Raw genomic sequence first — 15,340 nt, forward strand, 5'->3', positions numbered from 1 at the left:
ATACTATGTCTGATCAGGTCCTGCAGGTGATATATACTATGTCTGATCTGTTCCTGCAGGTGATATATACTATGTCTGATCTCTGTGTGCAGGTGATATATACTATGTCTGATCAGGTCCTGCAGGTGATATATACTATGTCTGATCTGTTCCTGCAGGTGATATATACTATGTCTGATCTCTGTCTGCAGGTGATATATACTATGTCTGATCTGTTCCTGCAGGTGATATATACTATGTCTGATCTGTTCCTGCAGGTGATATATACTATGTCTGATCTGTCCCTGCAGGTGATATATACTATGTCTGATCTCTGTCTGCAGGTGATATATACCATGTCTGATCTGTTCCTGCAGGTGATATATACTATGTCTGATCTCTGTCTGCAGGTGATATATACCATGTCTGATCTGATCCTGCAGGTGATATATACTATGTCTGATCAGGTCCTGCAGGTGATATATACTATGTCTGATCTCTGTCTGCAGGTGATATATACTATGTCTGATCAGGTCCTGCAGGTGATATATACTATGTCTGATCTCTGCCTGCAGGTGATATATACTATGTCTGATCTCTGCCTGCAGGTGATATATACTATGTCTGACCTCTGTCTGCAGGTGATATATACTATGTCTGATCTCTGTCTGCAGGTGATATATACTATGTCTGATCTGTTCCTGCAGGTGATATATACTATGTCTGATCTGTTCCTGCAGGTGATATATACTATGTCTGATCTCTGTCTGCAGGTGATATATACTATGTCTGATCTGTTCCTGCAGGTGATATATACTATGTCTGATCTCTGTCTGCAGGTGATATATACTATGTCTGATCTCTGTCTGCAGGTGATATATACTATGTCTGTGCGGTTCCTGCAGGTGATATATACTATGTCTGACCTCTGTCTGCAGGTGATATATACTATGTCTGATCTCTGCCTGCAGGTGATATATACTATGTCTGATCAGGTCCTGCAGGTGATATATACTATGTCTGACCTCTGTCTGCAGGTGATATATACTATGTCTGATCTGTTCCTGCAGGTGATATATACTATGTCTGATCAGGTCCTGCAGGTGATATATACTATGTCTGACCTCTGTCTGCAGGTGATATATACTATGTCTGATCTGTTCCTGCAGGTGATATATACTATGTCTGATCTGTTCCTGCAGGTGATATATACTATGTCTGATCTCTGTCTGCAGGTGATATATACTATGTCTGACCTCTGTCTGCAGGTGATATATACTATGTCTGTGCGGTTCCTGCAGGTGAAGCGGCTTCTGTATGTTCATGTAATTCCTCAGCTCCTTCCCTTGTTTATGAAGACTGGAGATTCCTTGCAGCAGTAGCAGATGTGCTGGTGGGAGGGTTGTAGTGTCCCTCATCCACTGACCTATAGGAGCTGAGCGCTGCAGTCGTTCCCCGCACTCTTGTGCTGCCGCTGGCTGTGACCTTGCCTTGGACCCGTTACTATCTCATCGTCTGAGACGCAGATCCTTCATGACACCTATTTCTTCATTTCGTCAGTGTGAGAAAAGTTGCCAAGAACATCGACTTCCAGGATATGATCAAACAACCCGACCAGTATAAGAAGGAGGAATCCCGGAGCCCTGGAGTCAGTTCAGAGGAAGCAGCTGAGATCCCCGGAGCTACTGGAGACCGGAGCGGAGCAAAGGTAGGACCCCCATCTACTGTATATAACGTGACTACTGGGGACCAGCGCTGAGGACAGGCAGGACCCCCATCTACTGTATATAACGTGACTACTGGGGACCAGCGCTGAGGACAGGCAGGACCCCCATCTACTGTATATAACGTGACTACTGGAGACCAGCGCTGAGGACAGGCAGGACCCCCATCTACTGTATATAACGTGACTACTGGAGACCAGCGCTGAGGACAGGCAGGACCCCCATCTACTGTATATAACGTGACTACTGGAGACCAGCGCTGAGGACAGGCAGGACCCCCATCTACTGTATATAACGTGACTACTGGAGACCAGAGCTGAGGACAGGTAGGACCCCCATCTACTGTATATAACGTGACTACTGGGGACCAGCGCTGAGGACAGGTAGGACCCCCATCTACTGTATATAACGTGACTACTGGGGACCAGCGCTGAGGACAGGCAGGACCCCCATCTACTGTATATAACGTGACTACTGGGGACCAGAGCTGAGGACAGGTAGGACCCCCATCTACTGTATATAACGTGACTACTGGAGACCAGCGCTGAGGACAGGCAGGACCCCCATCTACTGTATATAACGTCACTACTGGAGACCAGCGCTGAGGACAGGTAGGACCCCCATCTACTGTATATAACGTGACTACTGGAGACCAGCGCTGAGGACAGGCAGGACCCCCATCTACTGTATATAACGTGACTACTGGAGAGCAGCGCTGAGGACAGGCAGGACCCCCATCTACTGTATATAACGTGACTACTGGGGACCAGCGCTGAGGACAGGGAGGACCCCCATCTACTGTATATAACGTGACTACTGGAGACCAGCGCTGAGGACAGGCAGGACCCCCATCTACTGTATATAACGTGACTACTGGAGAGCAGCGCTGAGGACAGGCAGGACCCCCATCTACTGTATATAACGTGACTACTGGGGACCAGCGCTGAGGACAGGGAGGACCCCCATCTACTGTATATAACGTGACTACTGGAGACCAGCGCTGAGGACAGGCAGGACCCCCATCTACTGTATATAACGTGACTACTGGAGAGCAGCGCTGAGGACAGGCAGGACCCCCATCTACTGTATATAACGTGACTACTGGGGACCAGCGCTGAGGACAGGCGGGACCCCCATCTACTGTATATAACGTGACTACTGGGGACCAGCGCTGAGGACAGGCAGGACCCCCATCTACTGTATATAACGTGACTACTGGAGACCAGAGCTGAGGACAGGTAGGACCTCCATCTACTGTATATAACGTGACTACTGGAGACCAGCGCTGAGGACAGGCAGGACCCCCATCTACTGTATATAACGAGACTACTGGAGACCAGCGCTGAGGACAGGTAGGACCCCCATCTACTGTATAGAACGTGACTACTGGAGACCAGCGCTGAGGACAGGTAGGACCCCCATCTACTGTATATAACGAGAGTACTGGAGACCAGAGCTGAGGACAGGCAGGACCCCCATCTACTGTATATAACGTGACTACTGGGGACCAGCGCTGAGGACAGGGAGGACCCCCATCTACTGTATATAACGTGACTACTGGAGACCAGAGCTGAGGACAGGCAGGACCTCCATCTACTGTATATAACGTAACTACTGGAGACCAGCGCTGAGGACAGGTAGGACCCCCATCTACTGTATATAACGTGACTACTGGGGACCAGCGCTGAGGACAGGCAGGACCCCCATCTACTGTATATAACGTGACTACTGGAGACCAGCGCTGAGGACAGGCAGGACCCCCATCTACTGTATATAACGTGACTACTGGGGACCAGCGCTGAGGACAGGCAGGACCCCCATCTACTGTATATAACGTGACTACTGGAGACCAGCGCTGAGGACAGGCAGGACCCCCATCTACTGTATATAACGTGACTACTGGAGACCAGCGCTGAGGACAGGCAGGACCCCCATCTACTGTATATAACGTGACTACTGGAGACCAGAGCTGAGGACAGGTAGGACCCCCATCTACTGTATATAACGTGACTACTGGGGACCAGCGCTGAGGACAGGTAGGACCCCCATCTACTGTATATAACGTGACTACTGGAGACCAGCGCTGAGGACAGGCAGGACCCCCATCTACTGTATATAACGTGACTACTGGAGACCAGAGCTGAGGACAGGTAGGACCCCCATCTACTGTATATAACGTGACTACTGGAGACCAGCGCTGAGGACAGGTAGGACCCCCATCTACTGTATATAACGTGACTACTGGAGACCAGCGCTGAGGACAGGTAGGACCCCCATCTACTGTATATAACGTCACTACTGGAGACCAGCGCTGAGGACAGGTAGGACCCCCATCTACTGTATATAACGTGACTACTGGAGACCAGCGCTGAGGACAGGCAGGACCCCCATCTACTGTATATAACGTGACTACTGGAGAGCAGCGCTGAGGACAGGCAGGACCCCCATCTACTGTATATAACGTGACTACTGGGGACCAGCGCTGAGGACAGGCGGGACCCCCATCTACTGTATATAACGTGACTACTGGGGACCAGCGCTGAGGACAGGCAGGACCCCCATCTACTGTATATAACGTGACTACTGGAGACCAGAGCTGAGGACAGGTAGGACCTCCATCTACTGTATATAACGAGAGTACTGGAGACCAGAGCTGAGGACAGGCAGGACCCCCATCTACTGTATATAACGTGACTACTGGGGACCAGCGCTGAGGACAGGGAGGACCCCCATCTACTGTATATAACGTGACTACTGGAGACCAGAGCTGAGGACAGGCAGGACCTCCATCTACTGTATATAACGTAACTACTGGAGACCAGCGCTGAGGACAGGTAGGACCCCCATCTACTGTATATAACGTGACCACTGGAGACCAGCGCTGAGGACAGGGAGGACCCCCATCTACTGTATATAACGTGACTACTGGAGACCAGCGCTGAGGACAGGCAGGACCCCCATCTACTGTATATAACGTGACTACTGGAGACCAGAGCTGAGGACAGGTAGGACCTCCATCTACTGTATATAACGTGACTACTGGGAACCAGCGCTGAGGACAGGGAGGACCCCCATCTACTGTATATAACGTGACTACTGGAGACCAGTGCTGAGGACAGGGAGGACCCCCATCTACTGTATACAACGTGACTACTGGGGACCAGAGCTGAGGACAGGCAAGACCCCCATCTACTGTATATAACGTCACTACTGGAGACCAGCGCTGAGGATAGGCAGGACCCCCATCTACTGTATATAACGTGACTACTGGAGACCAGCGCTGAGGACAGGTAGGACCCCCATCTACTGTATATAACGTAACTACTGGAGACCAGAGCGGAGCAAAGGTAGGACCCCCATCTACTGTATATAACGTGACTACTGGGGACCAGCGCTGAGGACAGGCAGGACCCCCATCTACTGTATATAACGTGACTACTGGAGACCAGAGCTGAGGACAGGCAGGACCCCCATCTACTGTATATAACGTCACTACTGGAGAGCAGAGCTGAGGACAGGTAGGACCCCCATCTACTGTATATAACGAGAGTACTGGAGACCAGAGCTGAGGACAGGTAGGACCCCCATCTACTGTATATAACGAGAGTACTGGAGACCAGCGCTGAGGACAGGCAGGACCCCCATCTACTGTATATAACGAGACTACTGGAGACCAGCGCTGAGGACAGGCAGGACCTCCATCTACTGTATATAACGTGACTACTGGAGACCAGCGCTGAGGACAGGTAGGACCCCCATCTACTGTATATAACGTGACTACTGGAGACCAGCGCTGAGGACAGGCAGGACCTCCATCTACTGTATATAACGTGACTACTGGGGACCGGAGCTGAGGACAGGTAGGACCCCCATCTACTGTATATAACGTGACTACTGGAGACCAGCGCTGAGGACAGGCAGGACCCCCATCTACTGTATATAACGTGACTACTGGAGACCAGCGCTGAGGACAGGCAGGACCCCCATCTACTGTATATAACGTGACCACTGGAGACCAGCGCTGAGGACAGGTAGGACCTCCATCTACTGTATATAACGTGACTACTGGAGACCAGCGCTGAGGACAGGTAGGACCCCCATCTACTGTATATAACGAGAGTACTGGAGACCAGCGCTGAGGACAGGCAGGACCCCCATCTACTGTATATAACGTGACTACTGAGACCAGCGCTGAGGACAGGTAGGACCCCCATCTACTGTATATAACGTGACTACTGGAGACCAGCGCTGAGGACAGGTAGGACCCCCATCTACTGTATATAACGTGACTACTGGAGACCAGAGCTGAGGACAGGTAGGACCCCCATCTACTGTATATAATGTGACTACTGGAGACCAGAGCTGAGGACAGGTAGGACCCCCATCTACTGTATATAACGTGACTACTGGGGACCAGCGCTGAGGACAGGCAGGACCCCCATCTACTGTATATAACGTGACTACTGGAGACCAGCGCTGAGGACAGGTAGGACCCCCATCTACTGTATATAACGTGACTACTGGAGACCAGAGCTGAGGACAGGTAGGACCCCCATCTACTGTATATAATGTGACTACTGGAGACCAGAGCTGAGGACAGGTAGGACCCCCATCTACTGTATATAACGTGACTACTGGGGACCAGCGCTGAGGACAGGGAGGACCCCCATCTACTGTATATAACGTGACTACTGGAGACCAGCGCTGAGGACAGGCAGGACCTCCATCTACTGTATATAACGTGACTACTGGGGACCGGAGCTGAGGACAGGTAGGACCCCCATCTACTGTATATAACGTGACTACTGGAGACCAGCGCTGAGGACAGGCAGGACCCCCATCTACTGTATATAACGTGACCACTGGAGACCAGCGCTGAGGACAGGTAGGACCTCCATCTACTGTATATAACGTGACTACTGGAGACCAGCGCTGAGGACAGGCAGGACCCCCATCTACTGTATATAACGTGACTACTGGAGACCAGCGCTGAGGACAGGCAGGACCCCCATCTACTGTATATAACGTGACTACTGGAGACCAGCGCTGAGGACAGGCAGGACCTCCATCTACTGTATATAACGAGAGTACTGGAGACCAGCGCTGAGGACAGGCAGGACCCCCATCTACTGTATATAACGTGACTACTGGAGACCAGCGCTGAGGACAGGTAGGACCCCCATCTACTGTATATAACGTGACTACTGGAGACCAGAGCTGAGGACAGGCAGGACCCCCATCTACTGTATATAACGTGACTACTGGGGACCAGAGCTGAGGACAGGCAGGACCCCCATCTAATGTATATAACATGACTACTGGAGACCAGCACTGAGGACAGGCAGGACCCCCATCTACTGTATATAACGTGACTACTGGAGACCAGAGCTGAGGACAGGCAGGACCCCCATCTACTGTATATAACGTGACTACTGGAGACCAGCGCTGAGGACAGGCAGGACCCCCATCTACTGTATATAACGTGACCACTGGAGACCAGCGCTGAGGACAGGTAGGACCTCCATCTACTGTATATAACGTGACTACTGGAGACCAGCGCTGAGGACAGGCAGGACCCCCATCTACTGTATATAACGTGACTACTGGAGACCAGCGCTGAGGACAGGCAGGACCCCCATCTACTGTATATAACGTGACTACTGGAGACCAGCGCTGAGGACAGGCAGGACCTCCATCTACTGTATATAACGAGAGTACTGGAGACCAGCGCTGAGGACAGGCAGGACCCCCATCTACTGTATATAACGTGACTACTGGGGACCAGCGCTGAGGACAGGCAGGACCCCCATCTACTGTATATAACGTGACTACTGGGGACCAGCGCTGAGGACAGGGAGGACCCCCATCTACTGTATATAACGTGACTACTGGAGACCAGAGCTGAGGACAGGTAGGACCTCCATCTACTGTATATAACGTAACTACTGGAGACCAGCGCTGAGGACAGGTAGGACCCCCATCTACTGTATATAACGTGACCACTGGAGACCAGCGCTGAGGACAGGGAGGACCCCCATCTACTGTATATAACGTGACCACTGGAGACCAGCGCTGAGGACAGGCAGGACCCCCATCTACTGTATATAACGTGACTACTGGAGACCAGAGCTGAGGACAGGTAGGACCTCCATCTACTGTATATAACGTGACTACTGGAGACCAGCGCTGAGGACAGGGAGGACCCCCATCTACTGTATATAACGTGACTACTGGGGACCAGAGCTGAGGACAGGCAAGACCCCCATCTACTGTATATAACGTGACTACTGGGGACCAGCGCTGAGGACAGGCAGGAACCCCATCTACTGTATATAACGTCACTACTGGAGACCAGCGCTGAGGACAGGCAGGACCCCCATCTACTGTATATAACGTGACTACTGGAGACCAGCGCTGAGGACAGGTAGGACCCCCATCTACTGTATATAACGTAACTACTGGAGACAAGAGCGGAGCAAAGGTAGGACCCCCATCTACTGTATATAACGTGACTACTGGGGACCAGCGCTGAGGACAGGCAGGACCCCCATCTACTGTATATAACGTGACTACTGGAGACCAGAGCTGAGGACAGGCAGGACCCCCATCTACTGTATATAACGTCACTACTGGAGAGCAGAGCTGAGGACAGGTAGGACCCCCATCTACTGTATATAACGAGAGTACTGGAGACCAGAGCTGAGGACAGGCAGGACCCCCATCTACTGTATATAACGAGAGTACTGGAGACCAGCGCTGAGGACAGGCAGGACCCCCATCTACTGTATATAACGTGACTACTGGAGACCAGCGCTGAGGACAGGTAGGACCCCCATCTACTGTATATAACGTGACTACTGGAGACCAGCGCTGAGGACAGGTAGGACCCCCATCTACTGTATATAATGTGACTACTGGGGACCAGAGCTGAGGACAGGTAGGACCCCCATCTACTGTATATAACGTGACTACTGGAGACCAGCGCTGAGGACAGGCAGGACCTCCATCTACTGTATATAACGTGACTACTGGGGACCGGAGCTGAGGACAGGTAGGACCCCCATCTACTGTATATAACGTGACTACTGGAGACCAGCGCTGAGGACAGGTAGGACCCCCATCTACTGTATATAACGTGACTACTGGAGACCAGCGCTGAGGACAGGCAGGACCCCATCTACTGTATATAACGTGACCACTGGAGACCAGCGCTGAGGACAGGTAGGACCTCCATCTACTGTATATAACGTGACTACTGGAGACCAGCGCTGAGGACAGGCAGGACCCCATCTACTGTATATAACGTGACTACTGGGGACCAGCGCTGAGGACAGGCAGGACCCCCATCTACTGTATATAACGTGACTACTGAGACCAGCGCTGAGGACAGGTAGGACCCCCATCTACTGTATATAACGTGACTACTGGAGACCAGCGCTGAGGACAGGTAGGACCCCCATCTACTGTATATAATGTGACTACTGGGGACCAGAGCTGAGGACAGGTAGGACCCCCATCTACTGTATATAACGTGACTACTGGAGACCAGCGCTGAGGACAGGCAGGACCTCCATCTACTGTATATAACGTGACTACTGGGGACCGGAGCTGAGGACAGGTAGGACCCCCATCTACTGTATATAACGTGACTACTGGAGACCAGCGCTGAGGACAGGCAGGACCCCCATCTACTGTATATAACGTGACCACTGGAGACCAGCGCTGAGGACAGGTAGGACCTCCATCTACTGTATATAACGTGACTACTGGAGACCAGCGCTGAGGACAGGCAGGACCCCCATCTACTGTATATAACGTGACTACTGGAGACCAGCGCTGAGGACAGGCGGGACCCCCATCTACTGTATATAACGTGACTACTGGGGACCAGCGCTGAGGACAGGCAGGACCCCCATCTACTGTATATAACGTGACTACTGGAGACCAGAGCTGAGGACAGGCAGGACCTCCATCTACTGTATATAACGTGACTACTGGGGACCAGCGCTGAGGACAGGCAGGACCCCCATCTACTGTATATAACGTGACTACTGGAGACCAGCGCTGAGGACAGGCAGGACCCCCATCTACTGTATATAACGTGACTACTGGGGACCAGCGCTGAGGACAGGCAGGACCCCCATCTACTGTATATAACGTGACTACTGGAGACCAGCGCTGAGGACAGGTAGGACCCCCATCTACTGTATATAACGAGAGTACTGGAGACCAGAGCTGAGGACAGGTAAGACCCCCATCTACTGTATATAACGTGACTACTGAGACCAGCGCTGAGGACAGGTAGGACCCCCATCTACTGTATATAACGTGACTACTGGAGACCAGCGCTGAGGACAGGTAGGACCCCCATCTACTGTATATAACGTGACTACTGGAGACCAGCGCTGAGGACAGGCAGGACCCCCATCTACTGTATATAACGAGAGTACTGGAGACCAGAGCTGAGGACAGGTAGGACCCCCATCTACTGTATATAACGAGAGTACTGGAGACCAGCGCTGAGGACAGGCAGGACCCCCATCTACTGTATATAACGTGACTACTGGAGACCAGCGCTGAGGACAGGCAGGACCCCCATCTACTGTATATAATGTGACTACTGGGGACCAGAGCTGAGGACAGGTAGGACCCCCATCTACTGTATATAACGTGACTACTGGAGACCAGCGCTGAGGACAGGTAGGACCCCCATCTACTGTATATAACGTGACTATTGGAGACCAGCGCTGAGGACAGGCAGGACCCCCATCTACTGTATATAACGTGACTACTGGAGACCAGAGCTGAGGACAGGTAGGACCCCCATCTACTGTATATAACGTGACTACTGAGACCAGCGCTGAGGACAGGTAGGACCCCCATCTACTGTATATAACGTGACTACTGGAGACCAGCGCTGAGGACAGGTAGGACCCCCATCTACTGTATATAACGTCACTACTGGAGACCAGCGCTGAGGACAGGCAGGACCCCCATCTACTGTATATAACGTGACTACTGGAGACCAGAGCTGAGGACAGGTAGGACCCCCATCTACTGTATATAACGTGACTACTGGAGAGCAGCGCTGAGGACAGGCAGGACCCCCATCTACTGTATATAACGTGACTACTGGAGACCAGCGCTGAGGACAGGTAGGACCCCCATCTACTGTATATAACGTCACTACTGGAGACCAGCGCTGAGGACAGGCAGGACCCCCATCTACTGTATATAACGTGACTACTGGAGACCAGAGCTGAGGACAGGTAGGACCCCCATCTACTGTATATAACGTGACTACTGGAGAGCAGCGCTGAGGACAGGCAGGACCCCCATCTACTGTATATAACGTGACTACTGGAGACCGGAGCTGAGGACAGGTAGGACCCCCATCTACTGTATATAACGTGACTACTGGAGACCAGAGCTGAGGACAGGCAGGACCCCCATCTACTGTATATAATGTGACCATTGGAGACCAGCGCTGAGGACAGGCGGGACCCCCATCTACTGTATATAACGTGACTACTGGAGACCAGCGCTGAGGACAGGCGGGACCCCCATCTACTGTATATAACGAGAGTACTGGAGACCAGAGCTGAGGACAGGCGGGACCCCCATCTACTGTATATAACGTGACTACTGGAGACCAGCGCTGAGGACAGGTAGGACCCCCATCTACTGTATATAACGAGACTACTGGAGACCAGCGCTGAGGACAGGCAGGACCCCCATCTACTGTATATAACGTGACTACTGGAGACCAGCGCTGAGGACAGGCAGGACCCCCATCTACTGTATATAACGTGACTACTGGGGACCAGCGCTGAGGACAGGCAGGACCCCCATCTACTGTATATAACGTGACTACTGGGGACCAGAGCTGAGGACAGGCAGGACCCCCATCTACTGTATATAACGTGACTACTGGGGACCAGAGCTGAGGACAGGCAGGACCCCCATCTACTGTATATAACGTGACTACTGGGGACCAGAGCTGAGGACAGGCAGGACCCCCATCTACTGTATATAACGTGACTACTGGGGACCAGAGCTGAGGACAGGCAGGACCCCCATCTACTGTATATAACGTGACTACTGGGGACCAGCGCTGAGGACAGGTAGGACCCCCATCTACTGTATATAACGTGACTACTGGAGACCAGAGCTGAGGACAGGCAGGACCCCCATCTACTGTATATAACGTGACTACTGGGGACCAGAGCTGAGGACAGGCAGGACCCCCATCTACTGTATATAACGTGACTACTGGGGACCAGAGCTGAGGACAGGCAGGACCCCCATCTACTGTATATAACGTGACTACTGGGGACCAGCGCTGAGGACAGGTAGGACCCCCATCTACTGTATATAACGTGACTACTAGGGACCAGCGCTGAGGACAGGTAGGACCCCCATCTACTGTATATAACGTGACTACTGGGGACCAGAGCTGAGGACAGGTAGGATCCCCATCTACTGTATATAACGTGACTACTGGAGACCAGAGCTGAGGACAGGCAGGACCCCCATCTACTGTATATAACGAGACTACTGGAGACCAGAGCTGAGGACAGGTAGGACCCCCATCTACTGTATATAATGTGACTACTGGAGACCAGAGCTGAGGACAGGTAGGACCCCCATCTACTGTATATAACGAGACTACTGGAGACCAGAGCTGAGGACAGGCAGGACCCCCATCTACTGTATATAACGTGACTACTGGGGACCAGCGCTGAGGACAGGTAGGACCCCCATCTACTGTATATAACGTGACTACTGGGGACCAGCGCTGAGGACAGGTAGGACCCCCATCTACTGTATATAACGTGACTACTGGGGACCAGCGCTGAGGACAGGCAGGACCCCCATCTACTGTATATAACGTGACTACTGGAGACCAGCGCTGAGGACAGGCAGGACCCCCATCTACTGTATATAACGTGACTACTGGGGACCAGAGCTGAGGACAGGTAGGACCCCCATCTACTGTATATAACGTGACTACTGGGGACTAGCGCTGAGGACAGGTAGGACCCCCATCTACTGTATATAACGTGACTACTGGGGACTAGCGCTGAGGACAGGTAGGACCCCCATCTACTGTATACAACGTGACTACTGGGGACCAGAGCTGAGGACAGGCAGGACCCCCATCTACTGTATATAACGTGACTACTGGAGACCAGCGCTGAGGACAGGCAGGACCCCCATCTACTGTATATAACGTGACTACTGAGGACAGGCGGGACCCCCATCTACTGTATATAACTTGACCACTGGAGACCAGCGCTGAGGACAGGCAGGACCCCCATCTACTGTATATAACGTGACCACTGGAGACCAGCGCTGAGGACAGGCAGGACCTCCATCTACTGTATATAACGTGACTACTGGGGACCAGAGCTGAGGACAGGCAGGACCCCCATCTACTGTATATAACGTGACTACTGGGGACCAGCGCTGAGGACAGGTAGGACCCCCATCTACTGTATATAACGTGACTACTGGGGACCAGAGCTGAGGACAGGTAGGACCCCCATCTACTGTATATAACGTGACTACTGGGGACCAGCGCTGAGGACAGGTAGGACCCCCATCTACTGTATATAACGTGACTACTGGGGACCAGCGCTGAGGACAGGCAGGACCCCCATCTACTGTATATAACGTGACTACTGGAGACCAGCGCTGAGGACAGGCAGGACCCCCATCTACTGTATATAACGTGACTACTGGAGACCAGAGCTGAGGACAGGTAGGACCCCCATCTACTGTATATAACGTGACTACTGGAGACCAGCGCTGAGGACAGGCGGGACCCCCATCTACTGTATATAACGTGACTACTGGAGACCAGCGCTGAGGACAGGCGGGACCCCCATCTACTGTATATAACGTGACTACTGGAGACCAGCGCTGAGGACAGGCAGGACCCCCATCTACTGTATATAACGTCACTACTGGAGACCAGCGCTGAGGACAGGGAGGACCCCCATCTACTGTATATAACGTGACTACTGGAGACCAGAGCTGAGGACAGGCAGGACCCCCATCTACTGTATATAACGTCACTACTGGAGACCGGAGCTGAGGACAGGTGGGACCCCCATCTACTGTATATAACGTGACTACTGGAGACCAGCGCTGAGGACAGGCGGGACCCCCATCTACTGTATATAACGTGACTACTGGAGACCAGCGCTGAGGACAGGCGGGACCCCCATCTACTGTATATAACGTGACTACTGGGGACCAGCGCTTAGGACAGGTGGGACCCCCATCTACTGTATATAACGTGACTACTGGAGACCAGCGCTGAGGACAGGCGGGACCCCCATCTACTGTATATAACGTGACTACTGGGGACCAGCGCTTAGGACAGGTAGGACCCCCATCTACTGTATATAACGTGACTACTGGGGACCAGCGCTGAGGACAGGCAGGACCCCCATCTACTGTATATAACGTGACTACTGGAGACCAGAGCTGAGGACAGGTAGGACCCCCATCTACTGTATATAACGTGACTACTGGAGACCAGAGCTGAGGACAGGTAGGACCCCCATCTACTGTATATAACGTGACTACTGGAGACCAGCGCTGAGGACAGGCAGGACCCCCATCTACTGTATATAACGTGACTACTGGAGACCAGCGCAGAGGACAGGTAGGACCCCCATCTACTGTATATAACGTGACCACTGGAGACCAGCGCTGAGGACAGGCAGGACCTCCATCTACTGTATATAACGTGACTACTGGAGACCAGCGCTGAGGACAGGTAGGACCCCCATCTACTGTATATAACGTGACTACTGGGGACCAGCGCTGAGGACAGGCAGGACCCCCATCTACTGTATATAACGTGACCACTGGAGACCAGAGCTGAGGACAGGCAGGACCCCCATCTACTGTATATAACGTGACTACTGGAGACCAGCGCTGAGGACAGGTAGGACCTCCATCTACTGTATATAACGTGACTACTGGAGACCAGCGCTGAGGACAGGCAGGACCTCCATCTACTGTATATAACGTAACTACTGGAGACCAGCGCTGAGGACAGGCGGGACCCCCATCTACTGTATATAACGTGACTACTGGGGACCAGCGCTGAGGACAGGCAGGACCCCCATCTACTGTATATAACGAGAGTACTGGAGACCAGCGCTGAGGACAGGCAGGACCCCCATCTACTGTATATAACGTGACTACTGGAGACCAGCGCTGAGGACAGGCAGGACCCCCATCTACTGTATATAACGTGACTACTGGGGACCAGCGCTGAGGACAGGCAGGACCCCCATCTACTGTATATAACGTGACTACTGGGGACCAGAGCTGAGGACAGGCAGGACCCCCATCTACTGTATATAACGTGACTACTGGGGACCAGAGCTGAGGACAGGCAGGTCCTCCATCTACTGTATATAACGTGACTACTGGGGACCAGAGCTGAGGACAGGCAGGACCCCCATCTACTGTATATAACGTGACTACTGGGGACCAGCGCTGAGGACAGGGAGGACCCCCATCTACTGTATATAACGTGACTACTGGAGACCAGCGCTGAGGACAGGTAGGACCCCCATCTACTGTATATAACGTGACTATTGGGGACCAGCGCT

General features: G+C 52.4%; 1 protein-coding gene across 4 annotated transcripts in view; it reads left to right on the top strand.

The window, feature by feature from the left end:
- Positions 1 to 1,440: 1,440 nt before the first annotated feature.
- Positions 1,441 to 15,340, top strand: part of CRISPLD2 (cysteine rich secretory protein LCCL domain containing 2) — a 46,783-nt gene continuing 32,883 nt past the window's right edge. For all 4 annotated transcript variants that reach the window (XM_075838284.1, XM_075838285.1, XM_075838286.1 and 1 more), the window contains exon 1: positions 1,441 to 1,687. The gene's annotated coding sequence lies outside the window, so the exon portion shown is untranslated. The remainder of the gene's footprint in view (positions 1,688 to 15,340) is intronic.

The sequence above is a fragment of the Rhinoderma darwinii genome, chromosome 9 (assembly GCF_050947455.1).
Source record: "Rhinoderma darwinii isolate aRhiDar2 chromosome 9, aRhiDar2.hap1, whole genome shotgun sequence".
In the NCBI taxonomy this organism is placed as follows: Eukaryota; Metazoa; Chordata; class Amphibia; order Anura; family Rhinodermatidae; genus Rhinoderma; species Rhinoderma darwinii.